General features: G+C 44.3%; 1 non-coding gene across 1 annotated transcript; it reads right to left on the bottom strand.

The window, feature by feature from the left end:
- Window positions 1-12,508: 12,508 nt before the first annotated feature.
- Window positions 12,509-12,701, bottom strand: LOC126178491 (U2 spliceosomal RNA). Its single transcript, XR_007536384.1, has one exon. It is a non-coding gene; the product is annotated as a U2 spliceosomal RNA (small nuclear RNA).
- Window positions 12,702-13,213: the final 512 nt, after the last annotated feature.

Raw genomic sequence — 13,213 nt, 5'->3', positions numbered from 1 at the left:
TTGGGAAAATGTCTTGTTTGCTGTTTTCACAGCGAAAAGCAAAATTGTCGTCGAGATGTTGCACTCAACATAGGAAAAGGATGACGAGGTGGCAGCAATGCTACAATGAAGAGGGCGCAAGGAATCGCAGCAGACCTGAACACCGAGTCATCTGGGCGACTGAATGACGCTACGACTGCCGACCAGCTGACCTATGAATGATGCAAGTTAGAGGATCAGCTGGAAAAATTTACTGCAAGGTCGCAATACAGCGATGAAGAAGAAGAAGAAGAAATTCCACCAACAGAGTGGGTGCATGAGAATCTGCCCCCCGCCTACATCTGTTACGCTGGGGACGACTGGCTCAAGACCTACGGTAACGTCTTGGCGGAATGCCAATACGCTATTAAGGTCGCAACGTCAACAGACTGGAGCTGCGTACATTCACCGTAAATGACGCAGAAACGTTGAAGAAGATGCTGAAAGACTGCCAGATTGAAGGCCCGATCAGAACAGAACTACAGAAGAAGATGTCAAATTATGACACTACTGCGAGGCCTACCTTGAATGTTCAACACCCGAACAGTTCGCGAACTGTTGCTGCACCATGGATATGACATGGTGGCAAGGCTCCACCACTGTACCAATAAGAAACGCCCAACACTATTCATTCTGACAGTGGACGTATCCGAAGACGCTGTTACCTGAAAAGACAATCGAGACATAGCTGCAGACATCTTCAAGGTTACCGACATAGTAGGATTCGACGTGACAACCGAACCTCTCCTGGCGAGTTTCGCCAAGAGACCGCAGTGATTCAGCTGCCAACAAGAAAGACACGTGGCGAAGCACTACCATAACCCGGCGATCTGCGTCAGACGCGCTGGAAATCATGACAGTCACATCTGCAATCGTAAGAAGGAAGAACAACCGACATGGGCCCACTGTGGTGGACAACACTGTTGCGAGCTGCTGCGGCTGCAAAGACTTCTCTGGCAACAGCAACGCCAGCGAGAATCTACGACAGAAAAAGAAGACGTTCCAGGCGAATCAAGCAATTGCTAGACACGCCAAAAAGAAGAGAAGACGACGCAGAAAGAGGAATCGTGGCCAGAATACAGCCACATATTCCGAGGAGTATGGAGACGAGTCAGACGCAGCTGACCCTCCCAGGCGATCGGCGTTCCCCACCAGTACCAGTGAGAGTGGTGGAGGGGGCACTAGACGCAGAGCGGAGGCAGTCATCACCAGCACGGCGAGCAGGTCAAGTCGCAGAAGTGACGGAAGGCAAGGCCAGAGCAGGGCAGGAAGAGAAAGCGCCTGCCTACCGCCTGGAAGACGGCGTAGAAACGCTGATAGATTTTGTAGTGGCCCGTCAGCTTGCACAGATGGAAAGCAGGTTGCTCGAGAAGCTAACTGCAGCATTTCAAGTGGCTAGGATCTATGATGAAACAGAAGCAAGATGGCAACATCAGAGAAGAAAACACAAGGTGGCAACACCAGCAGCTCTGGCCGGGTTTTGCAGGTTTTCCTTAAGCCATAAGGTGAATACTAGAGCTGTCCTCCAATTTCCTGCAAATAAATTCCCAATTGGGGGAAATAAGCCTCCCGATTCTGGTCAGACATAACAAATAAATAAAGAACTACATAAAACTTCCTAGAAACCCTTGGCTGAAGAGAGTATATAGTGCGGCCTTAAAAACGCCATTCCTCTCCCTCGGAGAGGAGAATGAAACGAAAAAAATAAATAAATAAAAAGAACGCAATTTAATCTGTCATCTGAGGTTCCTGCCTAACCATTCGTTGGAAATCGTCACATATTCGGAAATTAAACAACCAAATATTTATTTAATTCTTCGTTTTCTAATCAGATGGAAATATTTTTAACATCGATTATTGCAGAACATACTTGTATTACATTCATAAGAAATCTCCAGAAAGCGTTAACAACGCTGAGAAGGAGGAAAAAAAATTAGTACATAGCGGGACGCGAATCTTCCTCCTTCTACTCTGTTATCCAAGACAGTATCCATTATGCTCTGCCATGGCATGCAAGTTACCATAGTTTCTCTTGTTCGCTTATACCACTGACACATCATTAACTGATATTTAATGATAAGGATGAGTGTCTGTGATGAATCTCCAATGCATCGTTGCACTGAAACGGCGTACCGCAAGTTATAATACAAAACAGCTGAAAATGCAGAAATAAATATGGCGTCTGCCGCACCGAGTCACTTCCGTTTGGAGCAGGTGCGTGTTGTAGGTTTAATTTCTTCAGTCCTTGACACTCATCGAAACGTCACGCTACCTCGACGAATTCCACCATTTAAAAACCCGAGAACATTAACTCGCTGGGAAAGAATACCAAATAATTGTGTTTTCTTTTCTCTACGAGAGCTCAACAGACGCAAGCTTGGGGAAAGAACGGATTAGAAATAGATTACAGCTTATCGGTCCTCTTGAGGTAAGTCAGTAAGTGTCTGGCGTCGGTGCTGTACACAGCCAGATAAGTTGTGTACTGAAGGTGTGGCCGTCGGCTACTAAATTTCTGAAGAAGCTCTCGTCTGACGAGCGAAACATTTAATAAGAAAAAGTGTATGCAACTTGGGGCAATTCCACACATTTACTTTGTCAAACTGTTGTGAAGAATATCCATTGTCTTTCAACACAGATCGTAGATTTACTAGCCGCTCTGCAAGGCTGTCTTTACCAGACACAACAAGCGCCTAGTGCACTAACAGTCGAACGACGCTCGTAGTTTGTGAAGGCTGGTGGCATGTAGAACCCTTTGAATAGAAATTTACATGTGTGGAATTACGGTAAACGTAATACCCTAATAAATCATTCACTTTCCGACAGCCCAAGACGTACAGAAACAGTAGACATCTGCCTCTCAAACTTTCGTCCTAAATTGGATATTCTAGTGCATTCAGTTCAGAGTTTGTAAAAGCCGTGACATCTCTATCGGATAACTGTTCTGAGAAACGAATCTCAGGTGCTCACTTACGCAGTTGCAGGTGCTATCACGGGACGTGAACTTTTACAAGGATTACATGTAGCTACACTTCTATTTGTTGAATTTTAGATGAACGAAACGGCCGGCGTCAAGAGAAGATTTCCATGAGAGAACGCTAACAGACGCTGCTACCAGATAACTGATCTACCTGAAAAGCCGACGTAATGAGTAGTTGGCCTTGGAGCCATGGCCATAAGCTTCTGTGCTAAGGTTTATTCAAGTAGTTGTATTGTGAATGGCCCATAGTGAGTTGGAGCTCGAAGGAAGTGAAGAAATCTCCATAAAGAAGAAGAGATAGAGAGAAAAGGGGGGGCGGGTTGGAGAATGAAGAGAGAGAGAGATGACAAGAATTTAGCAATAACATACGTAGTTGAAGAAAAAACGTAATATCTTGAACTAGTCAGAGGAGACACAGAGTGCGAGAAAAAATATAGGTTATGGTCTTGCAGCTGTATTCATCACCTTTTTCTTATAGATTCATTCGGAAGATGTAATTAGTTTTATAGCAAAGTCGTAGACCTTAAACTCTTGTTTTGCAAGGCTGATGTTCTTATTGTCTTATGCTTCTTTGTATGACTGGAGAATATTTGTCGCTCCTGTATGTGATAACACAAAGATGCCTCACTGCTGTACAAGGTACTGGCCTGTCATTAGTGCTCCAATTTGTGGTCACCTTCGCCACGCATTTGTGATCTGTATAGTTTTGTCATTTCGATCGTCATTCATTATTGCGTTAAAGAGGAGATACAAACAACTTTATTACGAATATCGAGTGTCATCACCAAAGTATGACTGGAGAATATTTGTCGCTCCTGTATGTGATAACACAAAGATGCCTCACTGCTGTACAAGGTACTGGCCTGTCATTAGTGCTCCAATTTGTGGTCACCTTCGCCACGCATTTGTAATCTGTATAGTTTTGTCATTTCGATCGTCATTCATTATTGCGTTAAAGAGGAGATACAAACAACTTTATTACGAATATCGAGTGTCATCACCAAAGTGCTGCAATCAAGAGTGCAACAATATATCGCAACGGAAAGTAAGCTCCAAAATAACGACTCACTGGAATATCTCATGAAGAAAGTTAAGAATTTTTGCTGGTGCCGATAGTTCTATATTCTAAGACAAAAAAAACTAACAATTAGAAATGACACACCACGAAGGTATAATCGAAATGGAACGGAAATTAGGAGACGTGACGTACATGTACAGACAAACGAGTGATTAAAATTTCAGAAAGATTGGATGATTTATTCAAGAGAAAGAAATTCACAAATTGAGCACGTCAACAACGCGTTGGTCTACCTCTGGCCCTTATGCAAGCAACCATTCGGCTTGGCGTTGAGTGGTGGATTTGTTGGATTTCCTCCTGGAGGATATCGTGCCACATTCTGTCCAATTGGCGTGTTGGTCACAGCCAGTGTGCTCCCTGCCGCCGTTGGATAAGCAGCTGCCAGCAGAAAGTCGTATACTCCTAGCTCACTCATTTGTTAGATAGTTTAATTCTTAATTTCTTTGCGTGTTTTTGGTACTTGCATTGTTTAATTCATAAATTTCGGGCGTATTATAGTATTTGAGAGTTGTAGCATCGCGTTTTAGTACCTGAATAGTGTAAAATCGCGTAGTCTCCTTCCGCCGCCGAGCAGTGTGTCACCAGTGCGCAAGTAGCATCATTACTGCATTTACTAGGCAATTTTGTATTTTAATAACCGTTTAAATTTTGTGTCGATTTGTTTGTGCTCTCTGTAGATTAATTCAGACGTTCTTTGCGCAACAGTTTTTAGCATGGATAGGGACTGCAACTGGTGTGTTCGGATGCAGGCTGAGTTGGCATCCCTTCGCTCCCAGCTTCAGGCAGTGTTGGCTTCGGTCACACAGCTTGAGGCTGTTGCCAATGGGCATCACTGTGGGGGTCCGGATGGGGATTTGTCGGGGATGGCCAGCTCGTCCGACGCATCCCCCAATCGGACTGTGGCTGCCCGGGATACTGCCCACATTGAGGCTGATCCTTCACCTGTGGTAGAGTGGGAGGTCATCTCGAGGTGTGGCAGGGGGCGAAAGACATTCCGGAGGGCTGAACGGAAGGCCTCTCCAGTTTGTCTGACGAACTGGTTTCAGGCTCTGTCTCTGGCTGATACTGATCTTCGGCCGGAGATGGCTGCTTGTCCTGTTCCAGAGGTTGCCCCTCCGTCTGCAAGATCCGGGCAGTCGCAGAGGGTGGGCTTACTGGTAGTTGGGAGCTCCAACATCAGGCGCATAATGGGGCCCCTTAGGGATATGGCAGCAAGAGAGGGGAAGAAAACCAATGTGCACTCCGTGTGCATACCGGGGGGAGTCATTCTAGATGTGGAAAGGGTCCTTCCGGATGCCATGAAGGGTACAGGATGCACCCATCTGCAGGTTGTAACGGAACTGAAATGATGGTGGGCTGACAGTAATTTGGAGCCCGCGCGTCGGAAACGGGCGCGCTTGTGTGAGACTGCCAGGGAGTGCACCCTGATGCCATCTATTGGCGAAACTGGGAATTAGCACTACCTGTCAGACAATGCACTAAGCTCTCGGAGTCAAATGTATTCTTTTTCTTGGTAATTATAAGTTATTACTGTATAATTTAATGTTGTAAAGCGCTAGTAGTAAATCATTATGACTGGTGTGAACTCCAGGGTAATAAATATAAATATTCTTAAATACTAAATGATTTCGGTAAAAAGGTGGTAGGGGAACGCCCCCACTCTTGGTGATACGAGTGTAGCTAGGGGTAGCTGGAGACACAGGGACTGAACAATGGAATGGCCTGGGGAGTGTTGACGTGATCGGACGTGCGTAACTGTGCTCACGCAAAAGTGATTGTGCAATAGAGAAGAGGCGAATATCGTCGCCGTTTTTGGAGTAAAACGCGACGAATGGTTGTTGAAGCCGCCTCTATGCCACTGGGGCTGATTGTAAGAGTTCCTGCGCCCAGATTTTATGGCGGACGTGCAGTAGCTTATACGAGTGCTACAGCTCGTAGTTCCAGCCGCCATTAAGGGCATGAGGCGTGAAGAGCTGCGTTAGCCACATGCATCTCACCACCAGCACTGATACGTCTACCCAAGGCAAGACTGCTTGCAATTGTTAGGTCGAACTTTGTATACATGTAAAAGGAGAATACCAGTTTTCTTTTATGCAAGTGCAGAGGACAGAATATAGTAATGAGTAAAATTACGACGCATGTTGTTCATTGTAAAGTGTAGTAACCTCAAACATAGTATAGTGAAATCAGACTGAGGCCACCATCGCCTCTTTCATTTACAATTCTTTTGGTTGTAGAATACTTTAGCGTATAAGAATGTTGAAAAGAGCAATGGTCACACCAGAATGAGTCGCCTATTTATAGTTACTTAAATTTTTCTGAGTAACCTTTCAAGTAAAGTCACTTAACTAATTCTGTATCAATTGTCCAAAGAGTAATATCCAAAATCATTAAATAAGTTGAAGGATAAAATTTTGTCAACCCAAGTTGCATAAACTGTCTTGGTAGTAATTACCAAGCCAACTCACAGAAATTGAGAGAGTATTTGCTTTGTAGAATCATCTAGAATGATCAGAAATAGTAATATTCAGAATTAAGTTTAAATTCAACTCAAACCATTTCACTTTGAACGAGCCAAAAATTGATTTATTCTTTTGCTCCTTCAGAGCTGGCGACCGTAGTTATAAGTATTTTCAGGAGGATTCGACGGTAAGTCTGCTGCTCTCGTCGTGCTGACAGGATTATCCACTGTTGCTAGCAGTGGTGATTGGATACATAAGCTCACTACCAAGTTAAGTGGGTCAGCTAGGCAGTGTTATCGTGTGAACTGTAGGGCACTGTAGGCCGTGGATCGAACCCGTTCAATCATCACAGCTCTTAGGGAAATAGTCCGGTTAGGAGTGTACTAATCATTAGGTAAATACTGGCGAGTAACGGTCAAAATTGTATACGCAAGTGAATTTAGCAAGGTCCACGTAGCACCTAGTTAATGTGGTGCAATGGCGAGGGTAGGAGTGGAGTAAAAGTGAGCTGAGCTTGTGGCAGCTGTGCTGTATTCAAATATTAACAACGTGAATTCACTACTACCTCTTACCATTAGGACTGAGCTATTTACAGTTAAAATACGTAGCAGTAAGCGCAAAGGCGTGACAGCTACAAGTCCGTATTGGTTTTATACATACGGAATTAGGAAGCGGATCATTCCGTCAGTGGAGGGGGTTAAAACAACCGAGTCAGTTGAGAACATACCCCATTTACTGATGGAAAGATTCGGCGGTTCGGTCGCAAGGTGGTCGCTCATGTCGGCACCAATGATGTGTGTCGCTATGGATCGGAGGAAATCCTCTCTGGCTTCCGGCGGCTATCTGATTTGGTGAAGACTGCCAGTCCCGCTAGCGGGATGAAAGCAGAGTTCACCATCTGCAGCATCGTCGACAGGACTGACTGCGGACCTTTGGTACAGAGCCGAGTGGAGTGTCTGAATCAGAGGCTGAGTCGATTTTGCGACCGTGTGGGCTGCAGATTCCTCGACTTGCGCCATAGGGTGGTGGGGTTTCGGGTTCCGCTGGATAGCTCAGGAGTCCACTACACGCAGCAAGCGGCTACACGGGTAGCAGGGGTTGTGTGGCGTGGACTGGGCGGTTTTTTAGGTTAGATGGCCTCGAGCAAGTACAGAAAGGGCAACAGCCTCAAAGGGTGCGGGGCAAAGTCAGGACATGCGGGGACCAAGCAGCAATCGGTATTGTAATTGTAAACTGTCGAAGCTGCATTGGTAAAGTACCAGAACTTCAAGCGCTGATAGAAATCACCGAAGCTGAAATCGTTATAGGTACAGAAAGCTGGCTGAAGCCAGAGATAAATTCAGCCGAGATTTTTACAAAGGCACAGACGGTGCTTAGAAAGGATAGATTGCATACAACCGGTGGTGGCGTGTTTGTCGCTGTTAGTAGTAGTTTATCCTGTAGTGAAGTAGAAGTGGATAGTTCCTGTGAAATATTATGGGTGGAGGTTACACTCAACAACCGAGCTAGGTTAATAATTGGCTCCTTTTACCGACCTCCCGACTCAGCAGCTTTAGTGGCAGAACAACTGAGAGAAAATTTGGAATACATTTCACATAAATTTCCTCAGCATATTATAGTCTTAGGTGGAGATTTCAATTTACCAGATATAGACTGGGACACTCAGATGTTAGGGCGGGTGGTAGGGACAGAGCATCAAGTGACGTTATACTGAGTGCACTATCCGAAAATTACCTCGAGCAATTAAACAGAGAACCGACTCGTGGAGATAACATCTTGGACCTACTGATAACAAACAGACCCGAACTTTTCGACTCTGTAAGTGCAGAACAGGGAATCAGTGATCATAAGGCCGTTGCAGCATCCCAGAATATGGAAGTTAATAGGAATATTAAAAAAAAGGGAGGAAGGTTTACCTGTTTAGCAAGAGTAATAGAAGGCAGATTTCAGACTACCTAACAGATCAAAACGAAAATTTCTCTTCCGACACTGACAATGTTGAGTGTTTATGGAAAAAGTTTAAGGCAATTGTAAAATGCGTTTTAGACAGGTACGTGCCGAGTAAAACTGTGAGGGACGGGAAAAACCCACCGTGGTTCAACAACGAAGTTAGGAAACTACTGCGAAAGCAAAGAGAGCTTTACTCCAAGCTTAAACGCAGCCAAAACCTCTCAGACAAACAGAAGCTAAACGATGTCAAAGTTAGCGTAAGGAGGGCTATGCGTGAAGCGTTCAGTGAATTCGAAAGTAAAATTCTATGTACCGACTTGACAGAAAATCCTAGGAAGTTCTGATCTTACGTTAAATCAGTAAGTGGCTCGAAATAGCATATCCAGTCACTGCGGGATGATGATGGCCTTGAAACAGAGAATGACACGCGTAAAGCTGAAATACTAAACACGTTTTTCCAAAGCTGTTTCACAGAGGAAGACCGCACTGCAGTTCCTTTTCTAAATCCTCGCACAAACGAAAAAATGGCTGACATTGAAATAAGTGTCCAAGGAATAGAAAAGCAACTGGAATCACTCAACAGAGGAAAGTCCACTGGATCTGACGGGATACCAATTCGATTCTACACAGAGTACGCGAAAGAACTTGCCCCCCTTCTAACAGCCGTGTACCGCAAGTCTCTAGAGGAACGGAAGGTTCCAAATGACTGGAAAAGAGCACAGGTAGTCCCAGTCTTCAAGAAGGGTCGTCGAGCAGATTCGCAAAACTATAGACCTATATCTCTGACGTCGATCTGTTGTAGAATTTTGGATCATGTTTTTTGCTCGAGTATCATGTCATTTTTGGAAACCCACTCTGTAGGAATCAACATGGATTCCGGAAGCAGAGATCGTGTGAGACCCAACTCGCTTTATTTGTTCATGAGACCCAGAAAATATTAGATACAGGCTCCCAGGTAGATGTTATTTTCCTTGACTTCCGGAAGGCGTTAGATACAGTTCCGCACTGTCCCTGATAAACAAAGTAAGAGCCTACGGAATATCTGACCAGCTGTGTGGCTGGATTGAAGAGTTTCTAGCAAACGGAACACAGCATGTTATCAATGGAGAGACGTCTACAGACGTCAACGTAACCTCTGGCATGGCACAGGGTAGTGTTATGGGACCATTGCTTTTCACAATATATATAAATGACCTAGTAGATAGTGTCGGAAGATCCATGCGGCTTTTCGCGGATGATGCTGTAGTATACAGAGAAGTTGCGGCATTAGAATATTGTAGCGAAATGCAGGAAGATCTGCAGCGGATAGGCACTTGGTGCAAGGAGTGGCAACTAACCCTTAACATAGACGAATGTAATGTATTGCGAATACATAGAAAGAAGGATCCTTTATTGTATGATTATATGATAGCGGAACAAACACTTGTAGCAGTTACTTCTGTAAAATATCTGGGAGTATGCGTGCGGAACGATTTGAAGTGGAATGATCATATAAAATTAGTTGTTGGTAAGGCGTATGCCAGGTTGAGATTCCTTGGGAGAGTCCTCAGAAAATGTAGTCCATCAACAAAGGAGGTGGCTTACAAAACACTCGTTCGACCTATACTTGAGTATTGCTCATCAGTGTGGGATCTGTACCAGATCGGGTTGACAGAGGAGATAGAGAAAATGCAAAGAGCGGAGCGTTTCGTCACACGGTTATTTGGTAACCGTGATTGCGTTACGGAGATGTTTAGCAAACTCAAGTGGCAGACTCTGCAAGAGAGGCGCTCTGCATCGCGATTTAGCTTGCTGGCCAGGTTTCGAGAGGGTGCGTTTCTGGATAAGGTATCGAATATATTGCTTCCCCCTACTTATACCTCCCGAGGAGATAACGAATGTAAAATTAGAGAGATTCGAGTGAGCACGGAGGCTTTCAGATAGTCGTTCTTCCCGCGTACCATACGCGACTGGAACAGAAAAGGGAGGTAATGACAGTGGCACGTAAAGTGCCCTCCGCCACACACCGTTGTGTGGCTTGCGGAGTATAAATGTAGATGTAGATGTAGATCGTAAAATCCCGACCTGGTTACAGGGTCCTGCCCATAATGCTCCAAACGTTTCCAGTTGGGGAGAGATCTGGCGACCTTGCTGGGCAAACATAGTTTGGTAAGCACGAAGACGAGCTGTAAAAGCTCTCGCTGTATGTTGCTGAAAAGTAAGATCAGGATGGCTTGTCATGAATGGCAACAAAAGAGGGTGTAGAATATGGTCGACGTCTCGCTGTGCTGTAAATGTGTAGTGGATTTCAACCAAAGTATTCCTGCTGTGAAAAGAAATGGCACCCCAGACCATCATTCTTGTTTGTTGGGCCATATGGAGGGCGACTGTCAGGTTTGTATGCCATTGCGGATCGAGATGTATCGAGACACGTCTTTGCTAGTCATCGAGTCTCAGTTCGAACCGGAACTCATCACTGAAGACAATTCTATTCCAGCAAATAAGATTCTGGGCCGTAGACGTGTCTGGAGATGCTCTTAACAGCAGTTGGAAACCTATTTTTCTCATTGTGATAGTTCTCTACCCAATCATCGGCCGGTGGTGGACTAGACAGCTTTCTGACTAATTGAACAGTGGTGTCTAATGTATTGGCATTTCGAGAGAATTAGTGGGGTTCTGTTTCTTGGAGGGGGACATGTCTCTATCGTCGACATCAGATGGATTCAAATGCCATATATCAAAGAATGGAAGATTCTTTCTCAATTTTACCACATTTTGTCATATTTTTCATCAATTTATATGTGTTTTCCATCAATTTTCTTAATTTTACCACTTTCATGGCCCTTCTGCTCATGTGATCATGACTTCACTTCCGGCAACATATTCTAAAATTTCTTGTAAATGTAGTACAGCTGTCAACAACTAGCGCAACTGCACTATTTTTCTATATGAGTGTGTATATTGGCTTCAAGTGAGGGCCCGCCATGGCTTGTGGTACTTCGGGATAGAGCCGGGATAGAGCTCCTAAGTGGATCCACTGCGAGTTATGGAGAGGTAGGGTTTGAAGGTGGGTCCACCACGCGTTGCAGTTAGGATAGGGTTCGAAGGTGGATCTTGAGAATACGGCAGATAAGCGCGGCACTCTAACGAGAGTGGAATTGTGAGGTGAGCTCTATACCACTTTTTCTAAATGTTGTGGGCAAACATATTACAACGTCTCACATACATCCCACCAAATGACTGCAGTGAGATAATTGGGAGCTAATACGAAGATTTTTATCGAGAGACAATCAGTGCAGAAGTTCTTCTTTTGTTTTCTCAGTAAATAAGACACAACATTCTTCCATGAGTTTTGTGTGCCTACAATAGAATGGAGTGTTATCTTAATAGGCAGACTAAATTTACATTTACATCTATATGTTTACTTAACAAGCCATCATAGTGTCTGGGGAAGGGTACCCTGTACCAATACTAGTCATTCCTTCCCTATTCCACTCACAAATAAAGTGAGGGAAAAAGACTATCTATATGCCTTCACAGCAGTGCTAATTTCTCGTATCTAACTCCATGGTCCTAATGCAAAATGTATGTTGCCAGCAGTAGAAAACCTTCCGTAGCAAGCTTCAAATGTCGGTTCTCAATTGTGTTTCTTGAAGAGAACATCGTCTTCCCTTCAGAGATTCCATTTTGAGCCACCTGGCGACTGTAATCCGACTGCGGGAAAGAAATTATTCGCTATGCAAATTGACTTTCATGATTAATTTAATCAATTAGTCAATCAATTTGATATCAATGATGTGACGCCAGGCAGGTGGAAGCGAGCATTTGAGTACCACAGACATGAGTCGCGAGTTGAAGCGGTAATAAGGCATTTCTTCGCTGTGGCGTGAACTTATAATGAAATTATAATCTCCCACCTGCACAGAGAGAGGCTACAATCGTAATAAAATCAGCTGTATTAACGAAATTATAAAGTGATGTGTAGTATAAACTGATATTTCCAACTCCTTTGTTCTGCTATCTTAAGAGACTTGGTAGGTGACGAAGCATTTGGTTACTTTAAAAGAGTTCGAAAGTGAGGAGGCAACCTGGGACAGAGGTAGAGCACGCTCTTAGTATCCTATCATGAGACAAAACTGAGTTTAATATTCTAGCCGTGTGATGCAGAAGATAGCAGATATTAAGCTGATTAGAACAGATACTTTTTACCTGATGAGAGAATACTTAGAGGAAATATACCCTGTACCATATTACTGTACAGGATTTTTGCAACAAGTAACGACAATTTAGTGATGTGAAAACGCGTGTTTGCTCCCTTTTTTTCTGTGATCAAAAATACCTCATATAAAAGGGAGCAATTTACATTTTGCGTGAGAAATTTGAGGTGCATCGACAACAACATCCCTGTCTCGGATTTGGTAAAATTTCTCTTTAAATTGGAGAGAGTCTATGTCGGGGGTGGTATTGCAGTGAGGATTATACGCCCAAGCCACAGCTGCTTGTCTTGCGGTGTGTCTGGCCAGCAGCTGACTGGAAGTCCCAGCAGCAGCACCCTCTGGATGGCTGAACAGTGAATTAGCTAGTATGCTGGTTGAGGGATGACAGAAGCAGACTTGTGTCTTGTGCGAGAAGATTCAATATCGCTAGTTTTTTTGCTGGACGATTATTCACCCCACATAAATTTATTGGCTGACGCTTGGCAGTCATGGTGGCAGTCTCTCTAGCCTCTGAGCGTCTGATTATATTAGA

Source organism: Schistocerca cancellata, chromosome 3, assembly GCF_023864275.1.
Source record: "Schistocerca cancellata isolate TAMUIC-IGC-003103 chromosome 3, iqSchCanc2.1, whole genome shotgun sequence".
NCBI lineage: Eukaryota > Metazoa > Arthropoda > Insecta > Orthoptera > Acrididae > Schistocerca > Schistocerca cancellata.
This window is presented reverse-complemented; position numbering and strand designations above follow the sequence as displayed.